Genomic DNA, 12,766 nt, shown 5'->3' with positions numbered 1-12,766 from the left:
TTATCTATTCATTCAGTACACACGTAATTCCTCCTTTACCATGGATGGAATAATTACTGGATACAGTGTGTCCCAACATTTTTAGCTTTTGCTTCACCATTATTGTCCCTTTATCTCGTGATTCGTATTTTGCTACATGACATATACGAGAGCTACATACAAGGAAGATGTAAGAATACATGAGAAACTTTTCCAAAAAAAACACCCCAATAACCAAACCATATCTTGCATAGTAAAGGTAAGCACGAACAGATGAAGCAAACATACAAATATGAGGAGAACATAAGAGGGGCCGGAAAAAAAAATTCCAAAATAGGAGTAAAGCATCTTGATGTAGAAGAGGAACTAGAAAAAGGGGTGAATTATTCTTTTTCTAAGAATTTGCATGTGATATATGAAAAATGATTTGTCAAGTTCTCGCCCCCCCCCCCCCCCCCCCCCAACCCCACCCCAATTGACAGAGCTTTTTACTGCCGAAGTACTTCTTCTCACTGGCTTCCTTCTCGTTCCATTTCTGCAAAAAGCAAAAAATGAATGTAAAGCAACCAGACCCATGGACCAGAATAAATGAAAACCACAACCACACATCAAAGAACATGTTGCCAAGCGTAATATAAGGGGGGAGGATCGGTCATTGGTCCCAGGGAAACAGACAGTATTTAATGTACACATGCAAGAAGCTTTACTCAGGCAATAATGCATCAGCACTTTTAAAACCAGTAAACAATAGCTCTCATATGCACATTATTGATATGAACAGGACAAAATCAAATAACATGTATGTACTTGAAATATGTACTTTACTACTGTCTACATGCATACAGAAGACCCATAGCCAGAACCCAGAAGCGTAATATAAGGGGGGAGGATCACGTTAGTTACCTGTTAAGCTTCACGGTTAGCAACAATTCTCCTTATAATGGTACTTGTAGTGATATCCAAATGGCTCTCCAGCCTATGGCAAATACCCACAGCCATTGGAACAGCATATGGATTTGAAACATCCTGATATACATAATTGACAAGCATTTTGCGATAAATTGCAGCATGTTGTCTTTTACCCTTGGTCGATACTCGATACATAAGAGGGCTCAACTGTTAAACTTCTAAGTTATTTAAATGGTATGTGCCTTCTACTTGGTGATTCGATTCAAGCATTTTGGACTTTAGACAAACTGAGGACACTGATCACATCAATGCTGCACAAACTCTTAACGTATGTCTGGGCCAGTTAAGCTAAGCTCAAACCTAGTTTGCATAGGGTTTACATTTTAGAATATGGATCGCCTCACGCTCCAAAGCTAGCTAAGTCCCAGCTTATGTTGATCGTACAACAATTTCAACTTTGTCGTTTGGAGGAAAAATGCTGCGAATCTTCTCATGCATATCCTCGCACCTTTCTGATACAGTGATGGACACCCTTTTCTTGCACCTAGCACTAAGTGTGGCAAACAGCCTCACAAGTTCTAATTTGTCAGCTGCTCTTCCATAGTCTCTTATTTCTACTTCTTCTATTGAATCCAACACAATGTGGTTTGTCATACGATTCTCTAGACAACTGCATGGGCAGCACGACCCAGACTTGCACAGATAATCATAATCATCCTGAAAATAAGAATAAAAACACAATTTATGACAAGAGGCACTCCATGACTCCACCTCTATCATGGAGTTTGGATTTGTGAATGGACAATTTAATTTTTTTTGTAGAACTAGAGAATGCGAAAGAGAAGAGTTTGATCCAACACACTTTCATTCATGAGCGGAGATGGTTAAATACATGTACAAGAAGCACCGACGGCTAACAAACTAGTGCTCGGTCACAAACTAGGATCTAAGCCTATACAGTAGGAGCACGTATACAAGAGGTACATTGTCAGTTTAACATTTTTATTTTTTTAATCGCATATGCTTCAAGAATGATGCACGCAGTTGCACAGTATTATCTCTTCTAGAAGTAAAAGTCAAGCCCTTAATTGATGAACAGTCTTCAGATTTGCATAATCGTATGGTGTTACTAACTTATTTGATATTGGTCTAAGAAACATTATAGAGCATATGGCCCGAAATGAAAATGGATTAATTAGATGCACGTACCATACGATAACCTAATTCCACCACAATCTTTCTTAACCCAGCACATTTCCTGAGAAGACGTAGCATGGTTGGCTTACAGCCATGCTCTGTTTCCAATCTCACCACCAACACCTCACAGCTTGCAAGTTTATTTGTGTCCTCCAAAAATCCCTTGTACTGTTTTATGCCCTGCAAAAACCACACAAGAATAGGCATCACCAAAGAATTCTCTTTTATCGAAAATAGGAGTTTTTTTTTAAAAAAAAACGCATAGGCACACGCACACCTGTTTATATGGACGTTCTGCTCTAACTCTTTGACGTTGTCAAAACGCTGCATCAGCAGCAACCCCCCTTAGTTTACTGCTATCACCAGCCACTGAAGATGGTGCCCGGACTCTGTAAAATGATGGCGGCTTGGGTCGTAGACAAAGAAAATGCTGGAATTCCAGTAGACCTCTGAGAGTTTCGGTGCAGCAATGTGAAAGTCAGACAGAGAGTGTACAAAATGTTTGAAGCTCCGGGGTTGCAATCTGAAGACAGCCCTGGAATTGACTAGTGATCTCGAGCCGCTCCAGCGAGTCAGAGCGTATGGAGGGAACATGAGCTCGGGGAGTTGGGCCCAGACGCCACGCCAGCTACGGGCGAGGACGCTGGTGCGCGCGGCGTCGGCGGTGCCCGGGAGTCGGAGCACGATGCTGTGGAGGAGGTTGTCCGGGAGGCCGCAGATGCGGTCCGTCCCGCTGCCCCGGCAGCCACCGGCGATGTCTCCCTCCGAGTATGTGCCCATGGTGATCTGCAGATCGTGCTGCTCGTCAGGCCGCGCATCAATCCATTTAATCCACTTACTTTTTTAGGTTCGCCTAAATTCCATTCAGTGGGGGGAAATCGATTTTCGGAATTGGCGAACGAACTAAGCTGAATCTTTGCACGATACTAGGAACAGTATCTATTTACTGACCTTGTTCTCCTGTTCCTGCGCCTGACCTCCCTCTAAGCTGCTCGGCATTCTTGGCGGGCGGTGGCCGGCCTCTAGGGTTAGGTCGCGGGTCGCGGGTATGCCGCCGCGTGCGCCAGAAGAGAGGGACGAAGCACCAAAGGGCGTGGGTTGGGGGCGGCAGCTGCGGCTGCGGCGTCGGCGAGGAGGGAGAGCGGTGGCATCGGCGAGGGGCAAGTCGGGAGCGGCGGCAGCAGAGCTCTGACGCCAGTGGTGTTTGTGTTTCTGCTTGGGAGTGGGGACTGGGGAGGGACTGTGTGGGCGTTGCGGGCCGTTGCCGTGTGCTCGTGTGGGGTGGGCTGGGCTGGGCCTGTGAGGCTGATTGATTTTGGGCTCGTGCACGGCTTTGGGACATAAAAAACAAAATTGGAATTCTCCCTCAAGAAAAACAGGATTTCTAATCATCACTCGGAAGATTTTCGTTGATGTTTTCATTCGGATATCGAAAGACTGGCGCGGCCTTGCCGCGCCCAAATTGGGGTGGACCAGCATTTTCTTCGTTATAATGATTAGAATACCTAATACACATGACAAGCAACGAAGTTGAAGGTTCAAAGCTATGCAGCTAATTTCAGGAATAACAAATCTATGCATTGGCCACAGCCGGTTCAAAGCCTGTAGATAATTTCAGGAAGCCGATAGATGCTGCAGCCAAGTTGATCAGCAATCAAGCTGATATATGGCACTGTTTAACCAGTTGCTTTGAGTCGATGAAGGCACTTCTGGCCATTGTCGTGGTCCATGGGCTAATGGCATTACTATAAACAACTCACTTTCGAATACCAAATTGGTTCGTATATAGTTGTACGCGCAATTTCAACCTAGCATCTGCTTATGCACATGAAAATCTAATCTCAGAATGTTTCTTTAGATGCTTACGAATGGAGAGACAATTTGATTTGGAATCCTCATCAAAGCTGAGACGACGACCTGTCTTGTGTGCATGGCTCACACAGAACTAATTATAAGCAGAGTCCAGATCATCACATTGATATTCAGTATTACGGGGTCTTACTTGAGTTCTTTATCTTTACGCATTTCTACGAGCAACTTGTCTGCAGTTGCGACAACCTGCCATTTTCCCATACGCACGGGCAGATGGAAGAACGAAGAATAGCAGACATTGCTACGGCCGCGAGTGGAGGTAAACCGGCTCGGAAGGCGCTCACCACATTTGCACCATGGTTCCCTAGCACGGGACCGCGACCGGAAGAAGGCTACAATGCATAAGTAGAAGAGGAAGAACAGAGGTGGAAGGCAGCGAGGAAGTTATAGCTTGACCCTTAGTACCGCAGGGGACGACGCGGCCGTGCCGGTTGCAGCCTGACACCGTGCACGCGCGTCTCGCCTTGCCGATGGCCGTGGCCCTCTTCACGCGCCAGTGCCACGTTCGCCCAGCGGGTCCGCCGCCTCGTGCCTGTGACCACCGGTCGACTGCCCCACGTGCACGTGCCGTGCCAGTTCCGCCGCTCGCCGATCCCATGCCAGCTCGCTCCGCGGATGTCGTCGACGTGCTTGCACCAAAGCGGTGGCCATGGATCTCTCCTTGCCTCTCCCCGGACACAGGAGGCAGGCGCGCAGGTAGCGGGTGGCGGCATCAATATCGCAGTTGCTATGGGTGATGGGGATTGGAGGAGAGGACTGCGAGCATGTGCGCCGAGGCGGATGGGGATGATGGAGGACGAGCGAGTTGGAGGAGGCGACAGCAGCGGAGCCGCGGAGGGGAACAACCAGCGGCGGTGCAAGCTGAAAACCGGTGTGGACGAAGCCTCTGGAACGCTAGCTGTAGTGCCCACACTGGACGCCTGATCAACATCCGACGGCTGATAAAAAAAAGAGACGTGGCCCAATGATACACTAGAAGCTTGGCTTAGGTTTCGTTATTAAGAGATTAAAAAAAGAGACGTGGCCCAATGATATATTAGAGCTTGGCTTAGACTAATCCCAGTGCAGGTTTCATAGAGGTTTCATGCACATTAATTAGGGTGCCATGTCAGCATTTTTGATGATGTGGTAGTGAGTTAATGAGGAGAGAGGTAAGAGGGGTTTCATCTAGATGAAATCATGTATGCACAGTTACCAACACAGTTTGTGTCTTGTATGTAGTGCATATGAAACTACACCATGAAATTTTGCATTGTAGAGGTAGTTTCAAACACAATTTCATTTTCATGTTACTTATGTGGCTATCTTGGAAACATCAAAATGAAACTCTCCATTGGGATTAGCCTTAGGTTTCGTTATTAAGAGATGTGCGGACGTTTCGTGGGCTGCCTTACGTGGTTTCCTTCGATTGATTGATTCTTCATGGTGCCTACCGGCCGTTTTATTGTCCGATTCAGCCCAAGTGAGGCGGTCGGGCCGCAAGCCCCATGCGCTGGCAGACCACGCAGCTGTGCTTTTGAATCTCTTTCTCTCCTGCTTTGTTTGTTGACCCATGCAAATTAAATTTTGTTTGCCCTCCTCAAATCATGAATAGTGTGTTCATCTCGTTGATGTTGTTGTGCTTGTTTTTTATTATCATGTCTTGTAATTTATGATCAACAGTGTGTTCTTAGTTGTGCGGTAATTTCGTTTTTGATTTTTCGTGAGTTGCAGGATGCAGTAATTTCTGATAATTTCATTCAATCGATTCTACTTTTGATGGAACGTTTTAATTTTACTCTTAATAATTTTTTATGGAACAGTTTTATTTGTTCCAAAAACTTATATTTTGACATCATATAATTTTTCTTGGGATATTTTTCTTGTGCTCGAAATAGTTCACATCTTTATTATTGATGGGTAACTCCTTGGTGTTCAATAGTTTACATTTTTCTTGTGCTCAAAATAGTTCATGAGGGACATGGGTACTCCATGGATCCCCATCGACCAGGATACTGGCCGGCCCTGACAAGTGGACCCGCCCGACCAGAACGTGCGTGTCAGGACGTGAAGATACTTAAAGCGCAAGTGAAGGAGGCCGCGCGATTCAAATCAGCTTTAATATTGCGGGATACTTGTTGTAAACCGACTCAGATTGCTTTCCATGTAACAACCAACTAGATTAGATTCAAACCGACTTGTAACCTTATGTCGTCAACCTATATAAGGTGGTGAAAGGCGCTTCCCGAAGGCACCCGATCTATTCTTCGCACCCGTGCAAAGCAATACAAACCAGCAAAATACATGACATAGGGTATTACTCTCCGGAGGCCCGAACTGTCTAAACCTTCGTATTCTCATGATTACCTTCGAGTTCTTGATCTCGCAATCCTCCCTGCCTACAAATCTACCACTTGGGTAACCCCCTGGTGGACTGCCAGACTACTAAATTCGACAGTTGGCGTGCCAGGTAGGGGCGATTGTGAGATCCTCCCTAGCAAGCTCGATGGCATCTCGCCTCGGCATCATATTTCCTGAGAGGATGAATGACACCCTCGCCAACCCAATTCAGCTTCGCTTCGGGACTATGCCGGCGGATCCTGATTCCACCGCTTCTTTCGTCGACTCGGCGACCATCGCCAACTCAGCGTCCGTTAGAGCTACACCAGTAGAACAAGACCTCCACCCGAAAACCTTCATGTCGCTTGCCCAGCAAATCGGCGACCTCTCCTTCTCTGAGAGGATTCCCAACATCCTTGCCGCAACCCGCCCACAAACGCCCTCCGACCTGATTGCGAGGCTAGATTGCATCAGCAACACCATTGCTAGGTGCATCAACCTCTTCGAGACGACGCTATGCCCAACAAGGTTGCCACAGGGTCCTTCCTGCACCCCCTTTGGTCTGAGGAACTCGGTTGCCGTGTTTTCCATGAAATTCGTGCAGTCTCTTCAGATCCAATTTGAAGACTCACCCGAACCCGCCCAGTTTCTAGACTGTGGCGAGTTACAGATCCCCTACATCGTCCTGACTCCAAACCCTTATGGAAACAACGTCGAGAGCAACTCCACCATGCCAGATCGCGAAGCTTTCGTGGTCTCTGCCGATGATCCACCCATAGATGGTGAAACCTCTTCTCAGGAAGAAGGTCGCAACGCCAAGAACCGGGACCGTGCAGTATAGCACCAATAGGAGCAAGCTAACGCCTAGCAACCCCAACAATTTGCTGCTAACATGGGAGCCGATGTAGTAGGCGACCAGCGCCGACCACCGCTTGCCGCCAACGCCGACCTACCGTGCGCCAACGATGGTAACAATGCCGATTAGGATGATGCCCTAGGTAAACGCAAGCACCCTATGCGCGCCCGCAATCTACAAGCCGATCTCAAGGAGGCCAGCCACAACGTCTTCACCACACCCCAGGCTAACCTAGGGCTGCCTTCACCAATCTGGAAAACCTTCCAAACTCAGAGCCACCCCGGCGGATCCGAGCACGTATCCATGTCGCCAACGCCCAGATCGAAGAGCAGGCCCAGAGCTGGTCAAAACACTCCTGGTCCACATCTACCCAGCACTCTCGAAGCCGATCCGCTCATAGCAGATCCGGTCACCATCGAGGCAACCATAGTAACCGCGCGGGAGGTCGGCTGGAGCCCGTCCGTGAAGAGGAGGTGGAGCAACCTGCTAACCCACCCGCCATCAACGCCCATCAACTCAACAACCACGACAACCGTCGCTGTGGCAAGAGAGGCGATGGCAAGAACCGTGGCAGACAAGATTGGCAACATGACCTCCGTGAATAGTTATGCAACCGCCGCGACCTCCACGGCGACCTCAATAAATGCCACCAAGAGCGGGACGAGGCCAAGCTCCGCCGCCACGCCGAGTACGACCGAGACTACGGTGCTCCCGGACTCGATGATAGGCTAAACCGCGACGCGGAACGGCAGAACCGCCGACGCCAAGAAGAGGAGATGCGTCACCGTGCTGACTATGACCGTTTGTATGGCGCCCCTGAAGACGCCTACGTCCCACCCAGGTGCAACAACGGTGGACGCCGCAGGGCACCATCTCTCAAATACAACCTCGAGGATGACGACGACAAGGCGATCGATGGTTTCGTCGCCTTCACTCCCCGCTTCAAGGCCATTGAGTGGCCTGCCTCGTTCAAGCTGGCTATCAAGAAAAAGTACGACGGCCGCTTCAACCCCACTATATGGCTCAAAACATACAGCACCGCGGTGAAAGCCGCCAACGGCACCTACGACCAAATGGCCGCCTATTTTCCGGTGGTGATGGATCCCGCCCCTCTTCTGTGGCTATAGAACCTCCCGCCGAGCAGCATCGACACCTGGGGTCAGCTCGCTAGGGCTTTCACCCAGAACTACCAGGCTACCTACAGTCGACCTGGAAACACGGAGGATCTTGGGCAACTCCGCCAGCGGAAGAATGAAACTCTTCGAGAGTACGTGAACCGCTTCTTCGAGAACCGCAACAGGCTGGCCAACATCGAGAACCGCAACATCATCTAGTACTTCCACTCGTCAACCTGTATAAGGTTGTATAAGGCTGCCTCTAAGACGGTCGGGCAGATGATGCAGCTCGTCAACCTTCAGGCCGACACAAAGGAGGCGGTGCAAGTACAGTTCTAGGGTGGCAAGCATTGCCAAAACGACAACCATGAACTGCCGACCCATGAGGAACACCAAGCACGATCGGAGTCCTTCCGACTTCGAAAAAGGACCCCCCGAGGTCCTCACTGCCAAAGTCGATCCCACCAGACCAACCACCTTCCTCCGGGAAGAGTTTGATGACACCCTGAATGCTCCATGCCTCTTCCATAAGGATGCATATCACAATCTCCGGGATAGCACAGTCCTCAAGAAAGAGCTCGGCGCCCTGGTGGAGTACAAGCGACCTCACCACAACGACTATCGCAGGGACGACAATTGTTTTGACAACCGCCGCCACGATGACTGTGATGACCACAGCGACCGTCGCCGCAACGATCATCCCGACCGCCACCGCGACCACTGCCATGATGATCCCGATGATCGTGATCGCCGCCACGATGACTGTGATGACCACGGCAACCGCTGACACGATGACTGCAACGATTAGCATAGAGACGAGCGTCGTGACCAGAACGGGGAGTTCCAGCGACTGAACCATAAAGTCAACATCATCATGGGTGGCCCCAAGGCGTTCTACAGCAACTGCAAACACAGGCTGCACCAGCAAGAGGTGCACTTCGTGTCCATATGCCCAGTCTAGTATCTGTGTTGGTCAGAGATGCCCATAACCTTGTCCAGGGAAGATCACTGGGTACATATTTCAGATCCCTGGTCCTATCCATTGGTGGTCTGCCCAACCATAGACCAAGCTCTCCTCCCCAAAGTGCTAATTGATGGCGGCAGTGGGTTTAACATCATCTTCACCGAAACCTTGAAGCACATGGGCTTCAATTTCGACCGCCTCCAGCCTTGTGAAGACCCCTTCTACAACATTGTGCCCGGCAAAGGATCCTATCCTATCGGCCGAGTTGTTTTGCCAGTTACCTTTGGCACGCCCGACAACTACCGTATGGAGCACCTCACTTTCAAGGTGGCCAACTTCAAAACTTCCTACCATAGCATCTTTGGCAGACCCATGCTTGCAAGGTTCATGGCGATTCCGCATCAATCCTACCTCGTCCTTAAGATGCTGGCTCCAAATGGTGTCCTCTCTATCTACGGTGATATTGAGACGTCATACCAGTGCGACGCGGAGGCAGTACAGCTCGCTAAAGCCCTGGAGTACTCGGCCAAAGCCACCACCATGCTCGCTGATGCCCAGAAGGTGGACTAGAACCAGCTCACGATCCCAGAGATGGAGTCGATGCCCACAGCGCTGTAGCCTGATCCAAAGGTCAAGAATATCTGCCTCAGCTTGGAAGATCCCTCCAAGATGTCCCTCACAGGGTCCGACCTCTCCCCTAAATAAGAACTCGCGCTCACCAATTTCCTCCAGGATAACTCGGACATATTCGCGTGGAAGCCATCCGATATGCTCGGTGTCCCACAGGAGCTGGCTGAGCACTCCTTGGAATTGAGAAAGATAGCAAGAACAGTCAAACAAAAGTTTTGCCATTTTGCCCAAGATCGCAAGGAGGCCATTAGGGTAGAACTAAATAAGCTTTTAGCTGCCGGTTTCATCCGTGAATATAAGCACCCCGACTGGTTAGCAAATCCAGTCCTTGTAAAAAAGAAAACCGATGAATGGATAATGTGTATCGACTATACCGACCTCAACAGGCACTGCCCTAAGGACCCCTTTCCTCTTCCGCGCATCGACTAGGTCGTAGACTCTACGGCTGGAAGCACTCTACTGTGCTTCCTCAACCGTTACTCGAACTATCATCAGATCGCCCTCAATCCTGCCGACCAAGACAGAACGACGTTCATAACACCCTTCGCATCTACTGCTACAAGACCATGACCTTTGGGTTAACAAACAGCGACGCCACCTACTAGAAGGCAATCTAGGGTTGCCTCAAGAAGCAGCTACACAAGAACGTCGATGCCTACGTCGATGATGTGGTTGTCAAGACTAAGGATGAGGAGAACTTTACAGCCGACCTCGCAGAAACCTTTGACAACCTCCAGGCCTATCGCTAGAAACTCAATCTGGGCAAATGTATCTTCGGTGTCCCATCTGGAAAGCTCCTGGGCTTCATGGTCAACACGGCATCAAAACCAATCCCATCAAGGTTGATGCAATTAGAAACATGGCAAAGCCAGCTAGCAAGAAAGATGTCATGAAGCTTACCAGCATGATGGTGGCCCTCAGCCGCTTCATCAGCAAACTTGACGAAAAGGGACTGCACTTCTTAAAGCTACTCAAAAAGCCGGACAAGTTCGAGTGGGATGACAAAGCCACTAAGGCACTCAAAGAACTCAAAGCCTTCCTTACCACTCCCTCCATCATGACGGCCCCAGCCGACCAAGAAACGCTACAACTCTACATCTCTGCAACAACGCACGTTGCTAGCACTGTGCTAGTTGCGGAACACGAAGAGCCCGACTATGCACACATGGTGGAACGACCAGTGTACTATATTAGCGAGGTCCTCAGTGACTCCAAGGTTCGTTACACACAGGTTCAGAAATTGCTCTACGCAATCCTAATCTCATCTAGAAAGCTGTACCATTATTTCTAGGCGCACAAGATCTGGGTAGTATCCTAATACCCAATCAGTGAAATCCTCCGGAATAGGGATGTCAACAGATGAGTTGTTAAGTGGTCTGTAGAGCTCAGCGAGTTCAACTCAATTTCTACCCATGTCATGCGATCAAGTCACAGATCCTAGCCAACTTCGTGGCTGAGTGGACAGAGATCCTGAAGCCGCCCTCCTCGGCGGGGTTGGAACACTGGACCATGTTCTTTGACGGTGCCCACAACCTCGAAGGAGCCAGCGTGGGGGTCCTCTTCATATCCCCCAAAGGTGAGCAGCTCAAGTACATCCTCCAGATCTAGTACAAGACCACCAACAACGGCGCTGAGTATGAGGCACTCGTCCACGGCCTACGCATTGCCATTTCCCTTGAATCAAGCACGTCCTTGCATAAGGTGACTCCAAGGTCATCATCGAGCAGGTCAATAAGAACTGGGACTGCACTAAGTCTGCAAACTTGAGGCCCACTTCAATGCCCTCGAGTTTCACCATGTCCCCAGGGAGCATAACATCGCCGCTGATGTCTTGTCCAAGATCGGCTCAAATTGCGCTTAAGTCGCAATCGACATCTTTGTCCAGGATCTCCAGAGACCCTCCATCAAGATTCTGGACCCGGATCAGGTCAACGACAGTACTGAGGCTCTGGCCGACCCAGCTCCCACTGATGTCATGATGATTGAGGCAGAAGAAGACTGACGCGCTTCATTCATAACCTTGATCACTGACCAGCTGGCGCCAGGGGACAAGATTAAACACGAGAAACTTGCACACGCAGTGCAAACTACGTCATCATTGGGAAGAAGCTCTACAGAAAGGTCGCATCCACAGGCATCTTGATAAAGTGCATTCTGCATAGTGAGGGCATTGACCTCCTTCACAAGATCCACATGGGCATATGCGGGAACCACGCTGCTTCAGGCACTTTGGTTGGCAAGGCATTTCGCTCTGGCTTCTATTGGCCAATAGAGGTAGCTGACGCAAAGGAGCTCGTCCAAAGGTGCAAAAGGTGTCAGTTCTTCTCCAAGCAACAACACATACCAGCCCAAGCCCTGCACACCATCCCACCATCCTGGCCCTTCGCATGCTGGGGGCTGGATATGGTAGGACCCTTCAAGACCGTCCCGTGTGGCCACACTCATATCTTTGTGGCTGTTGACAAATTCACAAAATGGATTGAGGTCAAGGCTGTCACCAGCATCGAGTCGGCTAAAGTCGCTCAGTTCATGGAGGAGATCACACACCGCTTCGGAATCCCAAACAGGATTATCACTGACCTTGGCAAACAGTTCACAGGCTTTGAGTTCTGGGACTTTTGCCATGGTAATCTCATCGATGTGTACTACTCCTTAGTAGCGCACCCGTGCTGCAATGGAGAGGTTGAACGTGTGAACGGGATGGTGCTCTAGTCCCTCAAGTCTCGCACATTCGATGACGCGTCCAAGTATGTCACCAAGTGGCTACGCGAGCTACCCCATGTCATCTGGGGCCTTCGGATCCAAAACAACTGGGCTAGCGGCTACATTCCTTTCTTCATGGTGTACGGCTCAGAGGCCGTCTTGCCCTCCGATGTAGCTTTTAGCGCACCATGCATCCAATACTATGAGGAAGGCGAAGCGGAA

The 12,766-nt window shown here is 49.6% G+C and overlaps 1 long non-coding RNA gene across 1 annotated transcript; it reads right to left on the bottom strand.

The window, feature by feature from the left end:
- Window positions 1-448: 448 nt before the first annotated feature.
- On the bottom strand, window positions 449-3,298 carry LOC101761028. The gene is made up of 5 exons (XR_214687.3): window positions 3,037-3,298; window positions 2,363-2,871; window positions 2,098-2,265; window positions 883-1,605; window positions 449-514 (listed from the first exon to the last, which is right to left on the bottom strand). It is a non-coding gene; the product is annotated as an uncharacterized LOC101761028 (long non-coding RNA).
- Window positions 3,299-12,766: the final 9,468 nt, after the last annotated feature.

Source organism: Setaria italica, chromosome II (genome assembly GCF_000263155.2).
Source record: "Setaria italica strain Yugu1 chromosome II, Setaria_italica_v2.0, whole genome shotgun sequence".
In the NCBI taxonomy this organism is placed as follows: domain Eukaryota; kingdom Viridiplantae; phylum Streptophyta; class Magnoliopsida; order Poales; family Poaceae; genus Setaria; species Setaria italica.
This window is presented reverse-complemented; position numbering and strand designations above follow the sequence as displayed.